Source organism: Cavia porcellus, unplaced genomic scaffold (assembly GCF_034190915.1).
Source record: "Cavia porcellus strain 051 isolate PalLab524CR breed Dunkin Hartley unplaced genomic scaffold, mCavPor4.1 scaffold_17, whole genome shotgun sequence".
Lineage (NCBI taxonomy): Eukaryota > Metazoa > Chordata > Mammalia > Rodentia > Caviidae > Cavia > Cavia porcellus.
The window spans coordinates 7,913,745-7,940,975 of NW_026947500.1; the positions used below are offsets into that span (position 1 = coordinate 7,913,745).

At 32.6% G+C, this 27,231-nt stretch overlaps 1 protein-coding gene and 1 non-coding gene across 12 annotated transcripts in view; both read left to right on the plus strand.

Moving 5' to 3' along the window:
- Positions 1-27,231, plus strand: part of Naaladl2 (N-acetylated alpha-linked acidic dipeptidase like 2) — a 1,233,816-nt gene that overhangs the window by 755,647 nt on the left and 450,938 nt on the right. The gene's annotated exons all lie outside the window — the stretch shown is intronic.
- On the plus strand, positions 4,969-5,076 carry LOC134471252 (U6 spliceosomal RNA). The gene has a single exon (XR_010040539.1). It is a non-coding gene; the product is annotated as a U6 spliceosomal RNA (small nuclear RNA).

A 27,231-nucleotide genomic window follows, 5' to 3' on the forward strand; every position in this document is an offset into this window, starting at 1 on the left:
AAATGATCAGTTAAAGTCCCATCTTTACCACTTTAATTTCTGAAATTTGAATCTTAGACTATTATTTAAATATTGTGAATCAGTAGTTAAGATTTTATCCCCTTTTAAACTTTTTATTTTATGCCTTATAATACCAGTATAACAGTAGTGTTGCCTTCATATTACCCATTTGCAAATGTTGGATACATGTTCATTTTTATTATTTCACATTATGATTATGATTAATTCTAATTAATCATACTTCCTACTTTAGATGAATATTTTTTAAAAAAACACAGTTAGTTGAATGATACCTGTGTAAGACTAGACTTCCTCTGATATTTTATCTCCCATGAACACTCCTTCTGCTCACACAAATTCCTCTGTAGATGGTGATTGTCACAGCTCTACAATTTTGTAACTGAATGTCCAGAATTTGAGAGGTTATAAAAACCAGTGTCACACATTTATATGTGAAAGCTAAGGCTATCATTCCAAACCTAGCACTCCTTGCTGTATGGTTCTAAATTTTCTAGTGTTGATAATCTTTTAAGATGATTTCTCTAAGACATTAGAACCACTATGGCTTCATTTATGATTCTTTACAACAAAAGAAAGAAGCTTTTAAATTATTTTCAAATTGTTAGAATGAAAAACATGCATACCAGTAAAAGGATTGCGTGAAAGAAAAAAAGAACCAGTGAAGTCCAGTGAGTAGTGAGTGCGCATTATACCATATTTTTGTTTCTACTGAAATCTTAAAAATTCCACAAGTAAAATATTTTGGAGATATAAAAATTTAACCAGATCTCTCAACAGATGACCGAAAATGCTTGTAACTATTTTATAATTTATCTTATCCCCTCTCTCATGGAAACTGATTGAGTGGTTACAAGACATGCTCTCCATTTGGACAAGATTTCTCATTTATTTGGAGAGTCTTTCAGTCAGCTTTTCCTCTTAGTCAATCAGGCACACTAATTGGAAAATTCAGGCTTTCCAATTTAGCTGTCCAGAATTCAACTTGACTAAAGGGTAAAAAATATCACTTGATATTCTCCCTGCAAAGTATGGTAAAAATCAACCACTGCTTTGGATATGGTCATTACAGTTAAATCACTCTTCATCCAAATTGACTTTTTATCAGATTACAAGAGCACATTGCCTAAAGCCCCTAAACAAAGAATGCTGAATGTGAAATGGTTTTGAATTTATTCTCAACCAGAATGCACAGTGAAATCATAGGGCACTTATATATCCAAGCTCAATTATTATTAGAGAAAAGTTCTCACTAACTTCTTAGGGGAAATGTTGCCATTAAATATTATCTTGAATGAGAGGAATTTGTAGCTTGAAGATGTTTATGAATATTTCATAAGAATCGTCTTAGGGTGCTTGCTGGTGTGTGATAGCCTAGCAAAGGTTGATAGATATGTGGAGTATTGTAATGACTTGATGGATGCATATGGAATGTTTAATGGAAAAGTGCAAAGTGCCTGCTGGGCTTCTGTGAACATTCTCCTCTGTTGTCTTGATTTAGTTGGCTGTTCAAATCCTCACAGAGGAACATTTTCTAATTAATGAATTGAAAAGTGACAGTATCATTTTATCACATTAAATATTACCATAAATATGTTTGGGACTAAGAGATGGTAGTGTATTTTTTCTCTTAATTCAAACAGATTTTGAAAATACATGTATGAATCAGGCAGTTGTTATTGAATGGGTATGTTGTTTCTTCCTTTGATGCAGAGTCTATGTAACTACATTTCTCACACCTTTGAAGTCTCAAAATCTTAACAGAATTTCACCAAATTTCATTTACAGGAGAATGTAAGAAGTTTGGTCCCAGAACAGCAGAAAAAATGAGATATCAAGAAAATATCGTTAAATTAATGCAACAAATAGCATGACTGATTTAATCTTAGGAAGATGCAAATTGGAATGTTAATTTTTTCCAAGCATTATTTAGAAGAGTACCAGGTTTGATTTGGTCTCTTTTTTTTATAATGTTAAATGAAATTGAAGAATGAAAACTAAAATGATGAGTGGATTAGAAAATGTTTTAACTTATTTAATCCTGAGTTGTTAAATCTGAACAACAGAAGAATCTTTATGAATTATAAAATTTGGACCTGTTACAACATTTACAGTACTTAAGGTTATAAAACATGGTATACCTGGTAAAATTTATTTCTGCATTATGCACAATTAACTTATAAAACAAAATTAAATTTTGGAAAAGAAGACTTTCAAAGTTTTTTTCAAACTTTAATTAAAATTATTTGTATATTTTAAACATACATATGTATCATTTTAATAATAGGGAATTTGTACCTCTACCTGGTATATTTTGATTACCATTTTTCCTAAACCCCTCTCCTTCCTTCCATCCCTCTTTCTCTCCTTATTTACAAAGCTTTGTTTCCATTTTATCAGTTTTTCCTTTTCCCTTCCTTTCTTTCCCATTCACTCCTCCCTAGTTCCTCTTTCATCTCATTTTAATATTGTATATTTTGGTCCTTGTTTACTGTTTCAGTCTCTCATACTAGAGAGACAATGCACATATAGGTTTACACATGAGTTCAATTTATTTCACTTAAAAGTATGCTATCAAGTTGAACCCACTTACCTAGAAGTATCTCAAACTTATTCTACTTGAAATTGAGTACTATATCATTGTATGCAAAAGCCACATCTTCCTTACCCATCCCTTGGTTGATTGGGCATTTGGTAGTTTCCAAGATTTAGCTATTTAAAACAGTGCTGTGATAAACATGGTTGAGCATATACCACTGTAGTGTGCTGTTTTTCATTCTCTGAAGATACCCAGAAGGGAAAATAGCTGTGCTAAATGAGACCTCTAATTCTATTAGTATGTTTGGTTTTTTTGTTTGTTTGTTTTTTTTTTGGTTTTGAAAAATATCACAGATTTTCATAGTGATTATAGTATTTCTTAAAATCTTGCAACAATTCAAGATAGTAAAACCCCCTAAATAACAGCCATTACTCTGAATTCTTTGACTATTTTAAATATGGTGACTGTGAACTGGTGAAATTAAATATAAATAGAAATATTTTACCAAATAAGCAAATGGGAAGCAGTATGTTATTAATAGAAAACACTTCCTGAGGTAAAACAAATATACATTACAGGGTCAGTATTTTGAATTTCCCTCTTTTAATGCTGTTCTGCTACTCTTAATTGGGCTCAGCCTATGACCTTGAAAAAATCACCTCACTTATAAGTAGGCTTAATCATATCTAAAATCAATTTAATGCTATTCTCCAAGTGTTTACTGAGTTGAAAGCGTACCAACTCTTCAAGATAGTTCATTTTCTTTTTATTCATATGAGAAATTAGGAATTTGACCCTTTAATTTTCCTGCATTTAAACTTATATTTTCATTCCATTGACCATAATTTTTCTCTGTGCTTATGAAAATATTTTCAAAGAATAATTATTTACAGGAGAAGAATTAAAAAGTGATAAATAGTATGACATAAACCATAACAAAATTATGGGAACATGTCATAAAATACCTATTTTTCCAGTCATTTATTTCACCTTGTTAGATGTTATTCAATGCTTTTGTAATCTTTCCTTATTAATGACACTCCTACATTTTAATACAGTGATAGAAAAGCAATGCAAAAATAAAACAAAAAAACCTGTGCTGCTGTAAACAGTTATCACTGAGGTATGATATTTCTCATTCTTCATAGAAGATACTCAGAAGATACTTACATGGAAGATGCTCAGAAGCTGGGTAAATCTGACTTCTAGTGTTAGATTTTTGTAAAATCTCTATACTGATTTCCACATACTTTCCACAAGTTTGCACTCCCACTAATAATGAAGAAGACTTCCTTTTCCCTCACATCCCTTCCAGCACTTGTTATGGGTTGATTTCTTGATGATATCCATTGTTTCTGGAGTGAGATGGAATCTCAGCATTGGTTTAATTTTTATTTACCTATTAAACAATGATGTTGAACATTTAAAAAAAATTTTTTTTACCATTTCTATTTATTCATTGAGAAGTGTGAGAAGTGTGTATCTTTGGATTTTGGCCTTAAATTTGGGGGCTCTGATTTTTTTTTTTTTTTGATTCTTTATATGTTCTGGCTGGACAGGAAAAAGAAAAGGAATAAAATACAAGAAAGGAAGAAGTTAAATTATTACTACTTTCAGATGACATGATACTCTACATAGAAGACTCCAAAACCTCTACCGGAAGACTTCTGGATTTAATGATCAAAATCAGTAGTACACCTAAATTCAAAATTAACACTCAAAAATCAATAGTACACTAACAAAAAACCTACTGAGAAAGAAATTAGAGAATTTACACCTTTCAGAGCATCATCCAAAAAGATGAAATGCTTAGGAATCAATCTAAGAAAGAAAGTAATAAATTCAAAATTACAATATTCTGAAAAGAGAGATCAAAAAGGATCTCAGAAAATGGAAATATACATCTTGCTCATGGATGGGAAGGATAAACATTGTGAAAATTGGCCATACTTCCAAAATTGTACAGATTTAGTGCAAACCCAATCAAAGTATCATTTGTGTACTTCACACAATTAGATAAAAACATTCCTAAAGTTGACTTGGAGCCAAAAGAGATCTAGAATAGCAGAAATATTCTTTTGCAATTAAGGCAAGGCAGGATATATTACAATCCCTAACAAAATTATACTACAATGTAAAGTGATAAAAACAATATTGTAGTTCAGGGTGTGTGTGTGGGGGGACAGATCCAAGGATCACCAGAACAGAGTAGGGGATGCAGAAATGGCTCCAAAGTCAGTCAGCTTGTTTTTGATAAAGAAACCAAACACATTCAGTGGAAGAAGGCAGCCTCTTAAATAAGTGGTGCTGAACACTGGCTTCCCACATGGCAAACACTAAAATTAGACCCATGTCTATCACTATGCACTAAACTAAGACTGAAATGAATCAAAGATCTAAATATTAACACAGTGCTCACTGTGGCAGCACGTATACCACAACTGGAATGATACAGAGGCAGTTGGCATGGCCCCTGCACAAGGATGACAGCAAATTGGTGACAGAACACTTGAAGACATAGGTTAGGCAAAGATTTCATGAATAAAACCCCCATCACAAGAAAATAATACAAAGAATCAACAACTGGGATCTCATCCTATCAAAAAAAAATTTGTATGGCAGAATATATCATCAGCAGAGTGAAAAGACAACCTTCAGAGAAGAAAATTTTTAGCTAATTGTCTATCAAAGATTTTTTCTTCTAATCTACTTCCAGAACTTCTAGAACACTTAATAGCTCATATGTTTCCTCATTCTTCTCCTTCCCTATCCTCCCCTCCCCCTTTTCCCCCTCTCACTCCACTCCTCTCTTTCTTAGGTCTCCTTTTGTCCTTTTGTCCTCTCCTCTGCTCCGGTCCTCTCCCCTCTCCCTGTATGCCCATCCTCTTTGATCCCCTGCCCTCTGTCGACAATTCACTGGTAGATATGGAGAAGCGATCTGCACTTCCGTTCATACCACGTTAGCTGCTAGTAAGCAAAGTTCCAAACTAAAAATTAGACAGTGCAGAATGTTACCACACACTAGTGAAGATTTGTAAATTAAGAAAATAAGGAATTGGTCTTTTTTGGAAGCAGAAATTTGGCACTGATTCATTTTACTGAAAAGACAAAATGTTAGAAATTTTGTTGAACTTATGATGAATTCTCTAAACTTATGAGTTTTTAAAAGTTTATTTCAGCAATGTGTTGATATAATGTGCCTCTTATTTTGAAAAATTCAAGTAAATATTTGTGGTTTTTGTTTAAAAATGAGTTTGTCACATTAATTTTTAATTACATAAGTGTATTGGTACATTTTAAGTATCCATAATCACATTCTGCATATGGAATTTGTGACCGTACCTGATAGAACTTGATTCTTTTTATGCCATTCCACTACCTTCCATCCTTTATCCCTCCTGTTTCATATCACATTTTAAATCAAAGTGCATGATGTGTTAACCATTACTGTACAAATGGGTTTGTGTAGGTGGATGAAATATTTTGTTTATGAAGTTCACTACTGTTTGCTCCCTGGATAATAAAATCTTGTGAGGTCTATGCTGGAGTTACAGGATATGTATGGCCTTACCTCACTGGTACAATCTTAGCATGTACAGAGGCTATTTCATTATTGCCCACACTTGATGTTTTGTTTTTCCTCTGCTTTATGGTAAAAATCAGATATTATACAAATTTTGTGATTCTGATGGAAGATAAATAATGTAACAATGCATTCCTCTGTAGATTTCCAGAATATCCTCTATAAAACAAGCTAGAGGACTGTTGATCACAGCCACTATAGCCTTGTCAATCTCATGTTCACCGCATAGGAGATAGGAGGACAAATTGTATGAAATGTACCATTTGTGCTTTATGCTATCATTCTTGTCTCACAGAAGCTTCACAACGGAGCTGTGATTAATTAGCTCCACAGAGCTGATTACTGTAGACCCTGATTTCTGTTAATAGCCATGTTTAGCTTGTTAATGTGAAATTTGTTTCTAGCAATTTACTTGATCACATAAATCCATGACTTATTGATTCTGTTGGATGTGACATCAGATAAATATTGAGAGCTGAAAATTTCACATCTTCTATAATATGTTATTGTTTCTTCCCTCTCTCTTCCATGGTACAGTTTAAATCATTTTTAATGTAAAAGGTATACCTGGGAAGATTCAGGAATCATTAATATGCATTGTATTGCCCATATTAAGTGGGTGATTCCATCTGTAACCCTAGAATCCTGATGTTTTAGATTAATCAATCAATTCTATTTGGAATATTTATTATTAAGCTAAAGCACTGCTACTTTACTTTTAGTATATCCTTTGATAGTATGAGAATAAAATCAATGATTAAAATAGAATATGAAAAAATAAATATAATCATGAAACTTCAGCCATAACAATGATAGTATGTAGGTAAATATACAGGTCAGGATGAAAAAGAACATCATTTTGTATTGCATCTCTAGCATATGGATTTATATTTATCTACTAACCATTTAGTGTATTTAAAATCACAGTTTACATAATTTAACATTAGATTCCGATTATGATGTTGATCTATTGCTCATTTTAATTGCAAAAAATTAAGCTTTACAGAAGCATCACTGTTCACAATTTGCCATTGGTTCACAAATGAATATAAATATTCATGCTTATCATAGATGCAGCATAGATGTTTCACAGAGTGGTGCGGTTATTTGTGTATTCATCCACAATTTTATATATCCATAATTTTATATATATTAACAATTTTAATATCTATGTTTATCTTTATACACATAGAAATTTATTTTCCAGGTATAAATTTAGTAGCATATTTATAAGTAACCAAGATAATTTATCATTTTGTAAGTATTCCATTTTAAGTGTTTTATTATAATAAAACAATTCATTACAAATCAAAGCCAGTGGTTACAAAATTTCTATTCTTGGTTATTTCCATATTAGAATTGTTTATTTTTTATTCACTTAAGAAAGACTTCAATGAAGTCTATTTATAATTAAGATTTAGTTTTGAAATAATATAAAAAGAGGTTTCAGAACTCTGCCTTGTGCCATAGTTACTTAGAAAAATAAGAAAATAGCATTTTTTCTCCATTTTAACCCTAGTATGCCATTCTTTGATAAAACTTGTGTGCTAAAGAATTAATGTTTTCATCACATTTCATTTTGTATCTACATCTGTGATAAATATATACATTGTTTTACTTACATTTTCTTTATACATTTTACATTAATACATATAATTTATGCATACATTTACATTATATATTATATATTTATACAATTAATTTTACATTTATACATATAATTTATACATTATACATTTATACATATAATGTATATATGTAAGCATACATTATTGATATTTCTTAAAATCTTTCAATAATTCAAGATAGTAGCACCCCCTAAATAATAGACATTACTCTGAACTCTTGGACTATTTTAAATACAGTGACTGTGAACTGGTGAAGTTCAATATAAATAGAAATATTTTACCAAATATGCAAATAGGAAGCAGTATGTTATTAATAGAAAACACTTCCTGAGGTAAAATAAATATACATTACATAGGCAGTATTTTGAATTTCACTCTTTTAATGCTGTTCTGCTCCTCATAGTGTAGGCAATCAAATGCCAAAATAATAGTAAACTCTGTGAACTCCCTCAGTTTGTTTTAATATGCCAAGTTTCCTTCTTTCACTTAGAATCATTAATATCACAAAATTAACCATTGGGACAAGGGAATTTAGTTGTCTAATGGCACAAACTCTGGAATCAAGTGTTTTGGATTCTTAATTGGACTCAGCCTATGACCTTGAAATAATCATCTCACTTAGCTTATTCATATCTAAAATTAATTTAATGCTATTCTCCAAGTGTTTACTGAATTGAAAATGTACCATCTCTTCAAGATAGTTCATTTATTTTTTCTCACATTAGAAATTAGGAATTTGACCCTTTAATTTTCATGCATTTAAACTTACATTTTCATTTCATTGACCATAATTGTTACTCCGTGCTTATGAAGATATTTTACAAAGAAACATTATTAACAGGGGTAGAATTGTAAGGTGATAAATACTATGACATAAACCATAGCAAAATCATGGGAACATGTCTTAAAATACCTGTTTCCCAATCATTTATTTCGCTTTGTTAGACATGTGTTATGGATTAAGAACTGGTGGTCAATTTAACGCCAGCTGGATTACATCAGCATGGCACTGGGCAAAGATGCCCCACCTGAGGAAACTTGCAGGATAAATAAGTGGAGAAGAAGGGAGGTGTTGAGGATTGAAGCGTTATTGCATTGTTGTATGGAGGCATTGTGGGTTCTCCTATGAGTTGCTGTCTGAGCTGTTGGTTCTGGAGAAGCTTTGGTCTTCACATCAAGCATTGCTTCCTGCCTCTGGAGGGGAAGGCATGTGCTGCTTGGTCTCCAGGATGAACTCCTCAAGCTGCTTCCTGGCATGTACCTGACTATGCTTGTCATCGGAGGAGCTCGGGGCCTCCGTGTCGCTGAGAATGGCTGTGCCTTTCAGGTTAGTCCTGGTCTTTGTTGTGAGTATGACTTCTTGGCTCCAGCGTAGAACGCTCATCCCGCTAGCACAGCTCCTTTTTCCTGCTGGCATAGACTTTCTGGCTTCCACCGCTGACCCTTGGGTCCTCCCGGCACGGATGTGTAAAAAAGACTGGCGTGAGTCCTTCTCGTGGGCTCTGGCCTTCCAGTTGGACTCCTGGGAGGCATTGTCATGAGCTCTGGGTTTTTATCTGGACTCATGTGGCACATTGCTGTAGGGTTTAGGCTCTTGACTAAGTAATCTATGTCTTTGGTGTTGCAGATAGATTTCCTGCATTTTCTGTGTTAACTTCCAGTGACCATTATAAAAATATTATAAACTCCATGTCCTAATCCTAGTTGTTCTCTGTGTACAGCCCCTGACTACAGCAACATGTTATTCAATACTTACGTAATTTTTCCTTATTAAGACACCCCTACATTTTGATACAGTGATAGAATGCTTTGCTCCAGAAGTTTATCTAGTGTTAGAAACAGCTGGAGTTTAGTGCAGTAGAAATAAAATATGAACACAAAAGGCCATATTTCAGTTTCATTATGTGTGACCAGATAGTTAGTCTGGTGAATAGCTATCAAGAGAAAACTCAATTTTGAGGTTGTTCATACAAAATGTTTTGTAAATAATATAAATTCCTATAAGATATGTAAGTTTATTTAAAAATTTTGGTACCATTTTTGCAATACATAGTGAACATTTTCATCATGAGGTAGGGATACAGATTCATGTCACTTCTTTTTTTTTTTTTTTTTTTTTTTTTAATCGGTACCCAGGATCAAACTCATGACTGCCTGCTTGCAAGGCAGGTGCTTATGCCGCTGAGCTAAATCCCCAGCCCCTATGTCATTTCTTGATCTTGAGGTTTTCAGGAGGATTTCAAGATTCTCATAAATTTCATAAGATATTTCTTTTTTGTATTTTATGGGAAAAAAGAAAACAAAATTTCATAACAAATTAACAGAAGAATAACCATGGTTAACAGAATGCATATTGTTGTCTTTAAAGTATTTGTTCAGAGTATAGGCCATGGGCATTAAAATTTCTGGAGTCAATATTGCAAAAATGTTCCTTTTCAAAGATGTAAGAGGCACTAATTGACTGACTTCCATTTTTCTCTTTTCCCTTCCACTTTTCCTATTTTCCTCATCCTAGATCCTTTTCTTTTTGAACAATTTCTTTTCATTTCACAGTATCTACTGTATGTTTTAGACCTTATTTACTCTTTCGGTTTCTCACACCAGTGAAACAATACCATGTTTATCCATGTAAGTCTGATTTTTTTCACTTATGCGAATGTTCTCAATTTGCATTCATTTATCTATAAAAGTTTCAAGTTTACCTTTGTTTATGTCTGAGTAGACGTCCATTGTATAAAAATACCACATTTGTTGTAGTCATTCCTTGGTTGATGGACATCTGGGTTTTTTCCAAGATGTAGTTATTAAAAGTTGTGCTGCTGTAAACATGAGTTCACTTATATCATCATGGTGTGAAGTTTTTAATTCGTCAGGGAAGATACTCAAAAGGGAGAAGCTGGATTAAACGGGAGCTCTAGTGTTAGATTTTTGTAAAATCTGTAAACTAATTTCCGTGTACGTTGCACCGGTCGGTCCTCTTACCAGCAGTGGAGAATGCTTCCTAATTCCCTTCTATCATTTGTTATTGGTTGATTCTTGATGATAGCTAGTTTTTCTTCAGTGAGACAGATATCAATGTTGTTTAATTTGTATTTCTCAAATAACCAATGATGCTGAACATTTTTTCATGTATTGTCATTTATATGTTTTCATCTGAGAAGTGTGTATGTAACTCAGAAACCCATTTTTAGATTGGGTCTTTGAATGTGGGATTGGGTTTTCTTTCTTTCTTTTTAAATTCTCTGTTTTCCGGTAAAAATCCTTTGTCTGAGGGCCAAAAATTATTTACACTCTGTGGTTGTCTTTTTGCTCTTATGGCAATTTTTTGATGTACAAAGCTCTTTAATAAAATGAGAGTCCAGTTTTTGATTCTTTGAATTATTTTCAGAGCAGTCTAGATTTCATTCATGAACTTTTTGCCTGAACTTATGTCTTCAAGATTTCTACCTACTTTATCCAATAGATTTAGTGTTTCTGTTTTAATATTTAGACTTTGATCCATTTTGACTTGAGTGCATGGTGGTCTAAAAGCAGCAGAGCAATGGGGAGAGAGACGCTGAGAGACACAGGCGAAGGAGTGTGTGGCTGCCAAGTGACTTACAGAACTTACTAGTGGAAGACTCCAGCCCCATGCTCACACACCTCACACACCCGGGCTAAGGTCGGCCTCAGGTCCAGCTCGACCTGGACTGCAGGCTGGCAGTGATATGCACAGTTTGGGGCTCCTGGTGAACAGCAGAGTAATGTTTTTCAGTTCCTTTTCATTTTTCTTCTTTCTTTGCTGGCTTTTTCCTCTTCCTTCTTTTCTTTTTCTCTTTCACCCCTATTTTTGTGCCAATCTGTTAGTTTCTTTCCAGCTTTCCTCCATTTATGTCTCTAGAAATTTCTGATATATTTTTAGAAACTAAGATTAACATTTGCAGATGATTTTTCCAATGTATACCAGGCAGGGTCATTTCATTTCATTTTATTTCTTTTCTCTTTCCTTTTTTCTTTCTTTCTTTCTTTCTTTCTTTCTTTCTTTTCTTCCTTCCTTCCTTCCTTTTTTCCTTCCTTCCTTCCTTCCTTCCTTCCTTTTTTCCTTCCCTCCTTCCTTCCTTCCCTCCCTCCCTCCTTCCTTCCTTTCTTTATTTTTCTTTCTTCTTTTATTTCATATAATTGTGGATATCAGTTGGTCACAACTTATAGGGTAGCATTCACAACATAAATATCAGGAGTTTGCATATATTTTACAACTATTTCCTGATAATGGCAGTAACATATATTTTTCTAACAGAATGTGTATATATGACAAATTTTAGCCAGATGGAAGTCAAATGACTTGAAGACACTTCTTTTATATGTACCTCTAGCCCATGTGCTGTCTTATTGCTTATTCATTAAAGCTCAAAATTTAACCTATACAAAATTGTAGCATTTTCTATTCCTTAATTATGAAGATCAAATTAGGCAACACATGAAAATTCTAAATAGAAGCATTTTAAGTAGTATTAATTTTCTAACAAAATGTAAGTGCTTTATTTGTTGTTGTTAATAATAATAATTAATTCCAGAATTTTATAATAATAAAAACTCCTGAAAGCCACTACTTTTGTAGGATCCGTGACTGTAACCCTAATAACTACCAGAAGTTAGCATATTTGCATGATGTAAACTACTTACTTGAGTATCATTATTATTTATGTAGTCATGAGTAATGAATTTCCACCAAAATGCATCCACATGAAACAACTACTTTATTTTTTGTAAAAATCATACACTAATAAATATTAGCATTCTTTAGGTAAATTTATAAGACAGGTAAACATGAGGAGCAATAGATGAAAATAAAATTTATGATAAAGTACTTATCATTTATCATTTGCATAAAATAATTCATTGCTGATCTTATTTAACTTTGGTCCCCATTTTTCTTTGTGATACAATTTTATAGTTAATTCTCATATAGCAATGCATTAAAGGATATTTTTGCAAATATATCCTTTAATGCCTTAGTTTTTAGTAGCTTTTTGCAGGAAATCAGTTTATATATAACTCATGTAAAACTGATAAAGCAGATGTGAAACAATTTTGTGTTCTATTTTATATTTGTAATAGATAAAAATATAACTTCTGCAGAAGTAGGAAAATTCAATTTTTGTTGAAGAGATTCACTTCATTCATTGCTCAACATAAAAATGTAATCAAATTCCATTGGTTAACCTGTGTACCATTTCACTTCATTTCATTTGCAGTTCTAAAGACATTAAGGGGAACTAATTGGTAACAGACAGATCTAGTTATATTCAAATGTTCTCTACAACCTTAGAACAACTCTTAGAAAAAACTTTTGATAGTTGTATTGAATATGACATATATAGAACCGCTGAGGACAACACATTTTAATATATAATAATGAACATGTTAACTACTATATTTGAATAGCACCATCCACTGAAAATTTTTTTGACCTTGATAAAATTTTAGCTCTTCAGATCAAATGCCCATATGTTGCCTAAGATCTCAGAGACAGACAATAAATTATATATGGTTTAGTTAAGTTCTCAGTTATTGCTTTAGAAATAGCGTAAGGTCATGGTAAGGCTATGGAATTAAAAGAGCAATATCCAGAGTGAAGAACTAGGTCCTAAATGTTGATCTAGAGTAATGGCCAAATGTTCAAATATCTGTTTCTTTAGGCAGCCTTCTTATTTAACTACAGTGGTCTTTTTAGAACATATGCTTGACTATACTTAACATGTTTAAAACCCTCCATTTATTTTTTATTACCACTGAGAATAAGATAAAATACCACCACCGACAAGTCTTTTAAGAATGAAATCAGTGCAAGTCTTGCACAACTACTTGCCTATCACAGATTTGAGTTTCTAAAGTACAGCACGTATCTCATGACTATTATCTGTTTTATTGTCCTCCATTTGGATCTTCCCTGTATTCAGTTTTCTTCTCAAATTCTTTTCAACCTTCAGATCATGTATTGTTACATCATGATTCCAGCCTAAGCTGGCTTCTCTTTAGTTTGAGTACCTGGGTCTAACCATCTTACCCAGTTAAATCACAGCATGGCAAGATTATCTCAGCCAGTGTGATTAGCCAAATCCTGACCAATGTAATGTTGAATGTGGAAGCCAGATCTGTTGGCATTCAGGAAGCTAAGGTAGGAACAATGCTGTGGATTGGAGACCACCAGGCCTACATGAATGAAGTGTTAAGCTCATAATAAGACCTGCCTCCAAAAATATAAATCAATAAAACAGAACAAAAGAGTAGAAAATTACTTGTGTGTGCCACTTTTTGGATAAACTTTTAGTTTTTCCTTTTTTACAATAATAGCTTTTCTTTTGAAAAGTTCTTTTCTATGCATTTATTTATTGTCTAATGAGCTGATATGACATTATAACATGTGATGTACTTATATGATATTGCTTCCATTTAGCCCTTTGTACAATCTTGTTTTTAAGGTAACATCATATTCACAGTAGAAATTGGCAAACTGGGGTCCACAGTGATAAATAACTATACCTTTTAATAGGTGGCAGAACTTAGAGTGGAAGATTAGAACCTGTACTGTAAGAGTTATGTTTTTTTCCCTATATCAGCTGGTAGTATTGCATGTACTAGTATTCCCTATGTATCTAGGGAAATTATGAAATATATATTTACCTATGGGACAGTCATTGTTCAAGCAACTTCTCTAGAGGTGAGACTCTGGTTTTTCTTCTTTGTGTTTATTTGCAAATTTAATGCAATATGTCAGATAAAGATAATGTTTTATTCTTGCAAAAGCTCACACTATATATTGTTTGCCTAAGAAGATTTCAGCTCATCAACTATTGCAAATCAGCTTTTGCAATTAGAGTTTATGTGCTGACAGATTCAGATGGGTCAGACTCCCTATTTGTAGGGCTCCTGACAGTGATGAGTCACAGGCAGAAGGAACTCTCCAACTGAGATTCATTTTATATGGAACCCAGGGCAAATGGATATTTAATCTAGGTTAACAGAGGAGATTTATACTTATTGTTGCCAATGTCCTCTTTAAAATTACTGAAGTATTCTAGCAAAATCTCCAGGAAGAGAAACTCCATTCTACCAATTACTGCTCATAATTCTGCCTGAAAGCTAAACCACCTTAATATAGCTTCTAATGTCAGTTTTCATTTTAGATTCATATGTAAAGTGCTGATGCTTTTGATTGAAAATATACCTTTAATTAAAAGCATAAGAGGGTTTTATAAAAAAAAACTCTTCTGGGTTAAAACACATAGTAAATCTGTAGCTTGAATGTATTCTAGACATAAAATCATATATTATGTCTCTTCAAAACTGCATACTTTAATTCCTAGTTCAAACCATCTGGGCTTTTTTATGACAGATTATATTACATAGTATTTTATTGCTTCCTGAAATTTGGAGAGGGAAGAATGATCTAGAGTGATAATGTCAGGCAGGCCAACATGATAGAAAATGGCTCTGAATTTTATAACAATCTTTGAGTAAGATCTGCATATTATATATGTATGCAGTACAAATAAAGTTGTGTGCCACAGACCATACTCAAACGTGAAAAACATGTTCTTATGAGAATTAATCATTGAATGATAAGCATGTTCTAAAATTTTATGTATATTGAGAAATTACGGAGTTAGAATTTTTTCTTTATTCTTTGATGGAATAAATAAAAAGCTGTTCTTTGTTTCTCTTTTTCATTTTAAAATACTTTTAAATATTACTTTGCTTTGGAAAAATCCTGGGAAACAGTAGCAATATTTATCCACTAATTTTTTAGTAAATGTCTGAAATTTGAAATTAGAAATTAGGAGTCTCTGCTTGTCATTTTTGTTAGTTTTCCAACTTTCTATTTCTTTCTTGTGGTTCAATTTTATCTTGATAGGTTTTACATCTTTTTCCTCCATTTGTATCTTTGATTTAAACATGTTTCCTAATTTCAAAAAAAAACACTTAAAGAGAACAAGATAAGGCAGGTTTATTCTTTTTCTTTATTGTGAAGACATTAATATACTCAATGGGGAAAGGCTTTAAAGTTCATAGCTTCTGAGTAACTTCCTCATCTACATTATGCATCTATCATAAACAGTGTTTAGAAAAAATCCTATTGCATCCTACTAGGAAATAATGAGGGAATTAAAGTAATCAGGTTGCTGTATCTCATTGAGAGCTGTGAAAGATAACCAATGAAAGTTTATAATCATTTGCTTAGGAGTCTTTTTGTGAAATGGAAAAACAGTGTCAGCTTGGGAAAACCAAACTAGCTTTTATTCATTCTGATACATGTAAACATACGGTGCTGCATAAACATGCTGTGTATAGCTGATGGTTTAGCCAAAGACCTAACAGTAACTGTAACTTCCTCAATGCTTCATGAAATACATGCCAGGCAAATGCTTACTAGTTGTGCTAGATATGTCTCTTCAAGCAAATAGAAAATTCCAGAAGGAAAGTGATAGAGCAAGTATTTATTTGACTACAGAGTTCAACTTACTGGGCAATAACTGAAAGTTTAGGTAAATTTTTATATCTTGATTTATCTATTTCTTTTTTTTCTTTAAAATAAAAAAAAGAAATTTTATGTACAAGTTAATAATATACCTCTTTAATGATTTTTTTCCATAATTTCTCATTTGTACCTATTTCCTTCTGTAAAAATATTTATAAATAAATGCAAAGGCATTTAAACTGGGTGTAGTGGTGCACACCCACAGTCATAGCACTATGGAGGCTGAGGCTGAGGCTGAGGCTGAGACAAGAGGATTGCTGGGAGGTCAAGCCCAGTCTGGGCTATAAAGTGAGTTTAAAGCCAGCCTGAACTGCATAGGGAAATCCTATCTCAAAAAGAACAAAAAATGCAAAAGCATTTAAGTATTTAACAATTTTAGATAATTTATCCTTAGTCTTCTTAAGAAGAAAAAATTAGGTGACTTTCTCCCCTGACTTGGTTACCAGGAATCAAACTCATGAACTCATGATAGCCAGGCAGATGTGCTACTGAGCTGTATCTCTGGTCCCAGATGAGTTTTGAAGACTCTTGATCATTTTATATTCATTGTATCCTAAAGTCACATCACTATGTAGATTTAAATGAACAGAAACAATTTTGAGCTGTTTTTCTAAGTTGCAGAAGAAAAATTGCTTCTTGCTATAATTAAAACCATAAATAAAAACAGACATAGTGACAGGAAAATTTGTGATCTTTTTAAAGTTGACTATATATTTTTTCAATTATAAAAGAAGATGTACTTAATTTAAAATATTTGTTAAACCTCAAAACAATTATATACTTTAAATATCCTCAGCTAACGTCAGCGTCCTCTTTGATAAAATAAGCCAACAAATTTAGCTTCTCAAAGTGTGGTCTGTGTACCAGAAGCATCTGTATCCATGTGAGCCAGCAATAAATGCTGGAGTTTAGAGTTTGTTTCTGCTCTTTCTTTTGGATTCTGTAATTTTAATTAGCTTGCCAAGTTTTCCAAGTTACAGCCCCAGTTAAGAGTTTGAGGCACAGTAAAACATAGTTATGTTTTTCATTTAGAATTATGTGAATATTACATAATTTATATTTTAAAAATGTTTAACGTAAGTGAAACAGATATTTTGGAAGATAGATAAATCTTCAGTTTATTTAAATTAACCCAATAAACTTATTTTGGTTTTGTTTTGAAAAAGCATCTTACTATGTATTTCAGGCTGACCTTGAACTCACTATGTTAGTGGTCTTATGTGGTATACACTTTGGGATTTTCATTAGAAAATTATTTGAAATTCTTGTTACAAATTAAAGTGTAAGTGTCTTTGCTCAGGATTACTTTCCATTGTATTGTTGTCTTTTTTTTTTTTTTTTTGGTACTGGGTATTGAACTCATGACCTTACAGTTGCCAAGCTAAGAATGATGCCACTGAGCTAAACCCCCAGTCCATGATAAAAACTTTAAGTAGACTGCAAATTGTCTTAAATCTTTATAGGTTTTGATCATAATTTTAAAATGTTGCAATGTTGCAATCTTAGAACTCTCCTGAAAGCCTCTAAATGCTCTTAAATGTATGAACAAAGAACAAAGGGAATGAATTAAAGGAAAATCACATAGATTAAAATTAATGTATTTGAATATTTCTCTTAGTCTCCATTTCCTTACATGCCTCCCATCCAAACTAAATTCTGCCGGAAGTCCTCACTACTTTGGAGATCACTAGAAACATGAAAGGTTTTAATAGAAAAGTTCAGGCAATGGTTATTACATTTATTCCATTAACTCAGGACCTCTTCCTAAGGAGAAATTTACTAGGTAAAGGAGGAGATAATAATGCTGTTGTGCAATTTTGATTCCCTTGGTTTTCATGTCTTAACGCGTATGTTTTTGGTTTACTTTCATGCATAAAGTGTTTAGGAATTAACCCAGTTCTAATGATGAACTTGCTTTTTTCTTAACTTCCAATTTTTGAGGATTTGATCAACAGTAAAAATGCCTTTTAATTTTATTAGCAGAAAGAGGAATGGAGATTATCTTAAATAAACTGTTAACCCTGAAAAGTCAGGAACAGATGGTATAATAGATACAACATTTGATTCAACACTGATAATTACCTAAGGGAAATGAGCTGGGTGTTTTTAAAAATATTGATGACATACTTCTGCAGATTTAGTTAATGTGATATCTGTGCACAAATGTCTTCTGATTAAGCTTTTAATATTCTAAGAATTGTATGAGCACTTTATTTCTTCTCTCATACTTACATTAGATATATGAAAAGCATAAATCTCTGTAATTCACAATTTTTACTGGCAAAGACCCTTTATATTTGTTACTATGCTTTGAATTATATAAAGCAATAAAATGCATGAAATTAGAATAATTTATTTTTCCAAGATAAGTTATAAGAAGTTGGAGTTCAATCAGAGAACTCTAACATGTACTTGACATATATTGTATGTTTGTTTTCTTCTTCCTACTGGAGAAATACAGTAAATAATCATGCAAAGTCGTTGAGCCAGTATAGAGAAAACACAATTTCTCATTTTGTAAGTATTAATAGAATTACACATAAAGAAGCAGAAACTTGTCTAAAATATTAAGATAAAGGCTAAAGCAAAGGAGAAGTAATAAAAATAACTTCTTTCCTTCATAAGGGACGTGAGTCTTTACCTGATATCTGTCCTACACATATCAGGAGAGAAATCTGAGCTAATTACAGAAGTGTGTTTTTGTATGTATTGACAATTTGGCTGACATTGGAGATATTTGGACCTGTAAAATCTGGAGACCTGGCTTAACCATTTGAGAGATGTATCTCTATTCCAAAGGTTCAAATTTTTTCAAGAAAGAACCCATTAACTATGTCTCAAGGAAAACTTTTATTTGTCCTTTGTAAGCTGGGAAAAAATAACCATAGTTTATCTTTGCTCACCCAGTATTTCATGGTTCAATATCAGAATACTTCTATCCTAAATCAAAATCTGCTTCTCCAAAATTTTAATTTGGAGAACAAGAATAATTATAAGTAAGCAAAAGTATAATGCCTTATAAATGAGAGAATATACTAAAGATTTTTTTTTATTTTTCATTAAGATTTTTGTTCTATCATTTTAAAAACTTTTTCTTAAAGCATGCTTGCCATACATAGTGCTCATGTTCATCATGGGCAAAATGTTCTTGTACATACTATATCCTAATTCTCTTTTTCTCCCATAACTCTCCTCTCCTTTCAACTCTTCTTCCTTTCCCCACTTACCGAAGGTTTGTTTCCTTTTTATTGCATTCTTTATTCTTTAATCCCCTTTTCCTTTACCCTCCTTGGCTCCACTTCCCTTTTAAACAAGCTCTTCCATTTCCCAGTATCTCTCCTCCATCTTGTGACTTGGTTACTTTAGTATTACACACAAGAAACAATGTGATATTTAAACTCAAACTTTTTCTTTTGTTCTGCTCTGCACAAATGGGTCTGAGGATGTGGGTATAAGGATGGCTCACACTGATTCTCAATATGGATTGAGAGTGGTGTCATGAAGCTTTCTATATCTAGAAACTAAATACTTCTAAGGATGGAATTGGGTGCCTCTGAGCATTTTATTTCCTTACACTGTTCTATTGTGTTTTGCCTTTGAAAGTAAACATAATGATAATAATAATAATAGCAACATTATTTTTATAACTGGTAACTAATTTAATTGTCATTGCATTTGAAAACAAAAATATCCTTACATGTTGGTCACTGGACTCAGCTGAGTGAATTTAAAGGAGTCAGCATGGAGATTCAACACTTTTCTTTGTTGGTTCCCAGTCAGACTCCAAGAGTGCACTGCTAAGTGCCTCTTTTCTCTGAAAACAGAATAAGAAAAGATTACTGTTGTCTTCAGTCTCCCCTCTCCTTAGTGTGTAACACTCCTTAAATACTCTATATCTTTAAATGCAAATGTAAGTTCTCTACTTTCTTATAAAGTGAAAGGAACTTCAAAAGAGATAAAATGTAAACATTTATGTCAAATTATCCATTGGATTAGTTTAAGAAATTTAGCACATTTTCTAGAGTTCTAAATAGATTTGCTAGTCATGTTGACATATTCTAAATGGTTAATTTCTACGAATTATTCTTGTTTTATTAAGAAGCTGTTAGACTAACAAGTGGCAGCGTCCTCAGCAACAGCTTATGTCTACATAGCAGTCACTTTGCCAGTGTTAGAATGAAAATTCAGCACTCACGACTTAAGGAGAGAGGGTATATCTTGATGCACAGTTTTAAAAGGCTGCAAGAGAAACGGTATGTTGGAAGGGCCTCGCAGCCAGGAAGAATAGAGAGAAAGGAGGAGCCAGAACTTCCTCTTTCTGGTCATGCCTACAGTCACATACCTCTCCTGACCCCAGGCCTTGCCTCCTAACAGCACATTCAACCATGAACTCATCAGCGGGTTGATCCACTGATGAGTGAGGTCTCCCCATGATGTAATCACCTCCAAAAGGCCCTTCTCTGAACATGAGATGTGTGGGGGACACTGTGGATCTAAACCATAACAGTGGTTAACAGAATCTTTTGTGAGTTAATGAGTTCCTTAGTTTACCTCATCCTCAGTTCTGCCTGCAGGCAGAGTAGTGAGAGGTTAGTTCTAACATTTACCAAATGTTAGAATTAAGACATAAATTCATTATTTACATCAAAAAGTTTAACAAATAATTACTATTAGGAAAATTATTTTCTAAGTTTTAATACTTACCTGATTAAACTTTTTAAATGGGCTTTTTATTGACAAACTGTATGTATTTGAGTGTATATATGTCTGTAGAAAAATATATTCAAAAGGTGATCAAAATAATATGAATGGTTAAATAACATAATTATGACTTTCAATTATAATTGGCCATTAATTCTTTTCAAAATACTTCCGCTTCCTTCACACACGCTTGTTCCATCACTGTTGCCACTTTTTGAGGTGGTTCTGGAATGATTAAAAACCCACTTGCTGTGGAATACCACCCACAGGCAGAGCTTTACTCACCAGATCTCATACCATGTGACTTCCAGCTTTTCTCCAAAGTCAAAATGACCAAGAGAGGAAAACATTTTGATTGATTCAAAACACTGAAACAGCTACAACACAAAAGTGGAGTATTTTGTATGGGATTAATGGCAGTGTCTTTCACTGTAATAGATTTTTAAACATTTAAACATTCACCGTATCACTTGATCAAAATGCGGTCTTTCATTACACTGAATGTGCACCATAATCTGTACATTATAAAGTCACATTTTATATGTGTGGTTTAACTCTGTAGATTACTGAGAATGGTGCTTATAGAAACATTCCTAAACATGCCTCTTGGAATACTGAGGTGGGTGGTGGCTGTTGGGTATAAAAGTACAGTGGAATAATTGTGTCATACTATTTTTATGTACTTTCAGTATCAAGCTAGGTTAGAGTCATTGAAGGCAATAGTAATTTTTTGGAAATAGGTCTTTTGAGAGTAAAAACAAGTTGCACTGTTAGAATTTCATGTGGCCTTGTCAGATTATCTATGGACAAAGTATTTTTTCTAAGTTTTAGCCACAAGCACCTTGCAAGTCCTTATCAAGAGATTTACCTGCCAAGGTTAGAGAGCCTCAGTTCTGCCTGCAGGCAGTTGGTAGTGAGAGGTTAGTTCTTGCAACCATGGTTCGAAGGTGACATCATGAGCTTCAGCTTCCACTGAGTTCTTTGCCCCACATCATGTGTCTTTATAGATGACTGTAGATATTGTAACAGAGCCTGTATTATTAAGATATTTTTGCTCTTAAACTTTGTGATCCTTTATTTTTTTGAGAATAAAAATAAGCACATAAGATACATTTGTTCAGGTTCTGTAAAGGTTAAAAGACATAAAATATAAATACTTATAGTTGTTCACTAAACAACAGGGGCATTGTTCTCAATTTTTTGTGTGTTTTGTTTGTTTATTTAACTTAATTTTAAAAAGAATGTATGATATTTCTTGTACAACATGTTACAAGAATGATCTTGTGCATAGTGCTTCATGAGTTACAGATAGAAAATCTTGCATTCTTACTGTACTTTAAAATAGTGTTCTCTGCTGGGGACGTAGTTCTGCCTGGCAAGTGCAATGTCCTGATTTTCATTGCTGGTATTAAAAAAAAAAAAAAGTTTAGTTATTCAATGGCAGTCAGGGTCTTTTTGGAGATTTCTAGAAGACAAAAAAACTCATGGCACTATAGTTTAGTATTTATTTTTAAGATATGAAGGATTATTTATTTTGGAATGGTTTGTGATCTACAGTGGAATTAGTTTGTATATAATTTGTACTGACTCTGATGATGTGACTCACTTTGGGCAGTTTGGTAGGCCAGAAACTAAGAAAAGCAAATGGATCATGTAATTGGCTTTTTTTCCTATTTGTGCTTAGTCTTCAACTTATTTTTTCTTTTGTTTACATATTTTGGTTATTATGTATCACATTTAGAGAAATTATGCTCATTTAATTTTAAATGAATACTTATATTTTAGATATTGTTTACATGGTTAAAATGCAAAACATTAACTTTTTTTTTTTTTTTTTTTTTTTTTTTTTTTTACTGGTACTAGGGATCAAACTCACTACCACTCGCTTACAGGGCAGGCGCTGTGCCACTGACCTAAATCCCCAGCCCAAAACATTAACATATTACTCCTAATATATGTTTCATATTGCAAGAATAATATTTATTCCCTGTATGACCTCACTAATATATACTGATCCAGTAACTTGTACCCTTAAATGTAATAAATTTGAGTGAGAAAATATGAACTTATAAAAACTGTGTCAAAATGAACTGAAGACTAAAGTACATATTTCATTTGTAATTTTTTTCTAAATATATTGTATACATTTATTCAAATTAATTTTGAGTTTTATAATTCAGGAAGAACTCAAACTGAGGTTTTGTTAAAACAAGTAAGTTGATGGAATGCAATTGGAAAATGCAGATTATCTGTTGAGGTAAGAAAAATAGTAACTTGATTGTAATAATGTTAGTTACAACAGGTTTTCAGGTTAAGTGACATAAACATTTGTCCTAAATGGCAGGAAAAGTTATAATAATAGAATAAGTGTGTTTAGAACAGTGGGAAAATAAACCTTTGTGTCACCTCTAATCAGTAGTAGGAAGAGACAAGGAGATTTACATAGCCCAAATCTGAATAAATCTATTTTATTCTGGCTAGCAGATGTATATTTAGTTTTGCTGGGCCTGAAGGAGCACACCTGGCAGAAGGCCAGCACCTCCAAGTTGTGATGTGAGCCAAAGTGGTAGCTTAGGGCATTTATCTAAGATCTTGACGTTTCCATAGGCAGTGAGGAAGGGTTTTACCACAGAGACTCAGCAGAGCTTGAGCTTTGAAGGCTTTGAAGTATCCAAGATATAAAACGGTGTTTTCCTAGCACTCTTCACTAAATGTATCATTTCTGCAGTATTTGGAGAGGCACCTGTGTGATGCTGACAGATGGACTGTGGAGGCTCTGTTTTATTCCATTGTTCTTTTGTTTGTTTCTGTAGCAACCTGACAATTTTATTTTTATGGATTTGTAATAGATATTTTACAGTTGATGATGCCAGTCTTATTTTCCAAATTGTTTCAGGTATGGCATTTGCAAATATTTTCAATCCATTTTAATTTAAAACTGATTGCATGGAATATTCTGTATTAACATTACCTTGTTTCATAGAGTATATCTGTTTCTTCATTTATGCAGGCTTTTATGTTTTGTATTATAGTATCAACATAGCTGCATGACAGTGGCATAAATTATTTCTCAAAGTAATTCAAAGATGTTTCATGCTTGTGGATATAAGTTTTGATTTTATTTTCACTTAATGAACAAGCTAGGGATGTGGTTTAGTGCCTAACATGTAAGAAATCCCCAGCATTAAATTTTTTTAAAAAAATTAACACAATTCCAAATATCTATGAATGTACAAAAATGACCTGTGCTACTCATGCAATGGCATGGTGAAAAAATTTGGTTTATACTTCTAAAGATTCCCACAAAAACTGCTATCACATTATTGTGTAATCAGCCATAATTATTGGTTTCAGTATTAACACTCCATGCTCATATTTTTCTATGAGCATTTTATATATAAGATCCAATTAATTGATTTTAGCTCCTCAGGAATAGATTTGACTCTTTACTTACACAGCTTTTAGGAAAAGAAGTGGGTGAGAATTCCATAACATACTAAAGATCTTCATAATATACTAATCAATATTCTAATAACATTTATACAAATTATGTTATCTGCCTAAATTACATTCTTTCTTTCATTTAGAATAATTTTCACATCTGTTTTAGAGTTGTCCAGAGAAATAGAATCAACAGGGACTTTTTCTTTTATGGCGTGTGTGTGTGTGTGTGTGTGTGTGTGTGTGTGTATACATGAGTATGTATACAATGATCCTTGATCTGAAATTCATGGGACCAAGAGTGATTTGGGAGTTTTTGCTTATGCAAAATGAGTTATTTTTGGAATGGATCCCAAGTCTACACATGAAATTCATTTGTATTTTAAACTACTTTTTACAAATGCACTAAAACTAATTTTGTATATTTGATAATTGTGTGCATGACACATTTTTATTATATTAAATACTCCATTTCTGACTTCAGTCATTATTCAAAACATTTCAGGTTTTGAAATGTTTTGGTTTAGTGATGGTCTCTCTGTCTCTGCTCCTCTCTCTTGCTCTGGCTGTCACTCTAACCGTGCATACATTAGACAGAGCACATCTGTAGAGTGAGCAGGCAAGGTGCAGATCTGGGGAAGTGAATGGCAGTTCCCCTTCAAAGAGCAGCATACTTGAGACTCACAAAAAGCCAGTGTTTCAGTTAGAGTCTAAAAGAATCAAAGCTGTTGTCCCACTCTGGAGGTGGTCAGGAAGAACTTAATTCTTATTAAAACGGTCAACACTTCTGTTCTATTCCAATTCTTTAATTGACTAGATGAGATCCTCTCAGAATAGGCAATCTACTTTACTCAGCAGATGTAATTAAGTGTTAATATCATCTAAAAGCACCAGAGAAATATTCAAAATAATTTTTGACCAAATACTTGGGCACCCTGAAGTATGCTCAAGTTGGTTCACAAAAGTGACCATAATAACACCTCAAAGCAAATATTTCAGAAAGACTACATGATTTTTCAATGTATCTAAGCATCCATCCATTTTTCACCCATCCATCTATCTGTCCATCAACCCATGCAACCATCATTCATTGTTTTCTTTGAAGTTCCTTAGTAAAACATGTTTCTGTAGATGGTTATCCACATTGATACAGGGAGCCAGTGAGCTCCAGAATTCCTCATTCAGTCAGTCACTTACTATTCAATCTGTTCTTCAGTTCTTATGGTGCTTGGCAGTAAAATGGTTTTATTATTGCCTCTGATCATATCCTATACAATTGTCTAATGCCTGTCTTACATTATTGTGGAATTGTGAGTGGAATGCCAAGCTCTGTATTTGTCAAGCTACATCACCCACTGACTCTGTTCTCATCTAACATTTGAACTTTGGATGTTTTTAAAGATTTTTTTTCTATTTCATTTTGATAAAACAGGCTACTTAATAGGTCAGAATAAAGAAAAGTCCTACTGATTTATAGGTATTGTAAAAGCAAATATGTCCAAATATATCTTGAAAACTAGTATAAAGTGACAGTGTTAAGGATTCAGGTATGTGTGAATTTTTCTAAATTATCATTTAAACAATTCTTTTTTAGGGTATGTATATATATTCCTTGTGTCAAATATTCTCATAAGAGCTTTCTATTTTAAGAAATAAACAAGTATTATGTTTCAAATTAGCACATACGGTGGTATCTCTGTTCACAAACTTAATATGTTCAATGATTTTAGAAAAGATAACCACATTTGTATTTGTGTAGGAATGATGACCACGATCTTGTTTGTCACCCAAATCAGAATTTTCAAACAAAAACAAAATTTTGCCAAACATTTCTGTTTATGAACCAACTATTTGCACACAAAAATACTTGTGAGCCAAGGTACCACCTTACTTTCTTAACAATAAACTGAGACTTATTGTGCTTATTCCTTCTGATTTTGAGTCTTTATAAAACTACTACAATCAGGAGAGTGTGGTATTAGTGTAAGGATAAATGTATTGCTGGACAGAGTATAGAAAGGGCTATACACTTAGTATATTATCAGCAGGTACCAAAGGAGGAACTTTGACCCTGAATTAAATTTACAGTCAAAAATTAACACAAAATAGATCATTGACTTCAAAGAATGTACTAAAATTAGAAATATTTTAGCAGAAAACATAAAAAATGCATCCTAACAAATTTGAGTTAACTAAGATTACTTAGAACGAAAAGCTCAAAATGAAAAAAACATTATCAGAATTTAAAATTTCTGAAGTTCAAAGGATGCAACTAAAAAATGAAAAAAAAAAAAAAAAAAGAAAAGTTAAACCACAAACTGAGGACATAGTATTACAATGTAAACCTAATAAAAGGTTTATACTGAAACTGTAACTCAATTGAGACAATCATAAATGAAAACATTGAAAATTTCAATGGAAAAACACTTCACAGTATAAGTTAATGAAATGAGCTAGCAAAAGGTGTTCCATATTATTACCTATCAGGGAGATACAATTAAAAGTCAGAATTTCACATCTTTACAAAGCCACTGAATATTGATAATGCAGACCAGCTGGAACTTTTAAATGTTGCTGATGAAATATTAATTTTATTATCTCTTTAGTAAACAGTTTGGCATTCTTAAATATAAATATAAGCTTACTAAATGACCTGGAATTTTCAATCTTAACATTTATCCAAGAAAAATGAAATAGCCAAAAGGGACATGTCTATGACTGTTCATAAGAGTTTCTTCATAAAATCCCCAAAGTAGGATTAATCTGAATGCATCTCAACAGGTCAGTAGATAAATAATTTGCA